Consider the following 3335-nt stretch of genomic DNA (forward strand, 5'->3'; position numbering starts at 1 on the left):
CTTCATAAATCAAGATTCATAAAACCTAAGGTAGTGTTCGTTCGAATTCTTCTATTGTATTCAACTTACCCATCTCAATTTCTCATTGAGCCTACTTAATTAGTTTAATTCCATATCTCTATGCAAATTAAGTTTAATTAAACGAAACATTGGTTCTAAGAATTCACACCCGACCGCAGCAATCAATATAGGTATCTCTACACATTATATCAATTTACCGGATTTTAACATGTGGTCTAAACTAATAATCCGCATCTCTACGCAATCATTGTTCACAAATCATCTAATTAGTGATCAAGTAATTAAATGTATTAAGAACAATATTAAAATCAACACATGAAATAAAAAAGTACTAGAATATCAATTGCATGAAATAAAGGGTTCCAAAAGATTACATTGTTCGCCCTAACATGAAATCTAACTACTCATAATAATGGAAGAAAAATAGGAGATTGTCTTAGAATACATCACCAAGTTTGAAATAAAGATGTGGAAGAAAAAGTGGAATTCTTGCACCAAGATCTCCTTCCCCTTCCAATGAGTGCTTCCAATCTTCAATTCTTGGTGTTAATCTTCTCAAATTTCTCCCTTCAATCTCCCTTCTTGTTGTTTTTCTCTCCAATATGTCAAGAACCCTTCAAAAGTATGAGGAGGATGTATTTATAGGTGCCTCCACGTTTTTATGTTGAAGTAGGGTTTCTATAGGTTTAAAAACGGCCCAAAAAAACGCGCCCTAAATCGCCAATCGCAGCGCCTAGGCGCTGGCTATAGCGCCTGGGCGCTGTGTCTTCAGCTCTCGCACGGCGGCGCCTAGGCGCTGCGATTTGGGCGCCTAGGCGCTGACTTTCTGTCAAAATTTCAGCATCATGGCGCCTAGGCGCTGAGGGCTACTTCGGTTGCACTGGACAACTTTCAGTATTTTTATCATAACTTTTTCGTTCGATATCCAATTGAAGTGATTCAAGATGAGTTGGAAACCTAATTCAAAGGACTACAATTTTGCTTCAGGAACAATTCTCCAATTCGATCGTTTTCTATGTCGAAAATGAGTCTAAATGTGAGACGAAAACTCCGGCGCAAAACTTTTTGGTTGGAAAATGATTTATGATCATATCTTGACTAAATTTGATCCCTTTGACACCTTCCTTTGTCCAATTGGCTTCTAGAACTCTCGGATCTTCATTTCAAGTTTCGACACGACTTTTGATTAATTGCATTTTAATCCTCGAACTTTGGATCTCTTACGTTTTGGTCATTTCATCCAATTTCGTTAGCTTTTGCCTGTTTCCTTCATTTGACCTCTTTTAGCTCTAGTTTTCTCCATTTCCATCAATCTACAAAACAACACCGAAATCACTTGTTAGCACTTCTAAAATACTCTCCAAGATAGCAAAATCATGAAATTAATGGCATAATATAATGAGTATAAATCACTCATCAGTAACTATCCCATGCGGAGCTTGTCCATGCATACATTGCAGCCAGGTTCGAAAGAGCCAAACAAATGTCTCCGTATCCTCATTCGATACCAGACCACATCCAAGGAGTGTCGATTGTCCATGGTGGTTCACTCCAACAAAAGGAGCAAATGGCATATCGTACTTATTAGTGAGGTATGTGGTGTCAAATGTGATAACATCACCAAACTCCTTAAATGCTTGCCTACTCCTATAGTCTGCCCAAAAAACATTCTTTAGACGTAAATCGTCATCCAGATCTATACTAAAGTAAAAGCCCGAACACTGTGCCTGCATTTTACAGAAGTATGATTGTAGTGCTGATGCGTCCCCTTTTCCAAATCTTAAACGCCTAACTTTTTCAACATAGTTACGACAGTCCTTCTCGATGCAACTCAAATTCTCATACCCACCCGCTTCAACAACTGCAGAGTTGAAACTCTTGTGTAATGGAATTACTGCCATGTCATTCACTTCGAGTCTTCGTTTAACATGTGCACTCAACTCTCGGTTGCATCGATATAGCCTAGACTTCGAAGGGCTTGTCTTATGATTATGGTCTAGATGTACCTTGTTAATCCTCCATATTCCACAAAGATCTTTGGATGCGCAAATCCTGGCTTTACATCCACTCTGCATGGTTGCTTGCGGTTTCAAACTACCGCTTCTATTTTGTATTCTTTTCCCTTCACGGCTACAAACAAATATAATATTTCGCAATACTCCGTCCTCATCCTTTACCGAATTTCTTTTCCTAACCGGGAAACCAATTTCGTATGCATATTTTTTGTACAAATCGAATATTTCATTTTCATCGTTAAATTTCATACCCGGCTCCGACACAATCACACCATCTCCAACTAACGTATCATCACCCGCTACGTTCATAATATCCAAAACATCCTCATTTTCGGACTCCATTGGTATAATTTCATCCACATGTTCCCAAATTTCTTTCCCTTCATCAAACAAATTAATTAACATGTCAACGAAATTATGTAACTATAATTCAAATAGAAACTACTCAGATCACCACGTTAGACTACAATGCAAATAATCGTTTGATCAATTACTATGGAAATTCACTGCGTGTGTAATATGATGATTGTGCATTCTACCAAGTCAAGCAATTTTTGAGCACATCCTACAGAAATTGGTTCTAAAAAAATCACATCATCTCATAACAAATTGTAAAGATACAGAGAAAATCACATAACAAATCCCCTAATTCCGAATGGCAATTTGAACCAATACCTTTTTCGGTCATCTCTCGACTGGAAATTGTTAGGTTCTGTTCGTCCACCTCTGGAGTATTTTCCCAATGCCAGCCTTCTTCACCCAATTCAGCACATGCACACGACACAATTAAAAAGTAAGAAATTCGGATTTCAAAAATTTCGATAGTGAACTGAGAAGAAAATTAATCTGCAACCGCAAATATAGGTCACGGTCTTATTTATTACCATCAAATATTAATCAAATACCTGAACAACGACGAAATGAGGTTTCTCCACCGGCCACTGTAATAGCTTCCAGCCACTGTACTTGGGTCAAAAATAGGTATTTCTCATGCGTCATGTACAGAAGAGAAGAGACGCAGTTGGATATTGTAGCAAGATGGCGCCATTGCAGTTGGCTGAGCTCTGAAATCGCGCCAAAATGTTCTCCGTCTGATGTGATTTTGCGCGGCAGCTTCCGACGTGAATATGAGGATGTGGGAATGGACTGAAGGGTTTTAAAACAGGGACTTGGGTCGGGTTTGAAAATGGGCCGGGTCGAACCGGGTGGGTAAAAAAAATTCAAAGTATTGGGTTTGTGTTTTGGGCACCATTTTGTAATTGTTTCCTTTCATTTTTCATTTCTTTTTACAGCCAATTT

Source organism: Olea europaea, chromosome 12 (assembly GCF_002742605.1).
Source record: "Olea europaea var. sylvestris chromosome 12, O_europaea_v1, whole genome shotgun sequence".
NCBI lineage: Eukaryota > Viridiplantae > Streptophyta > Magnoliopsida > Lamiales > Oleaceae > Olea > Olea europaea.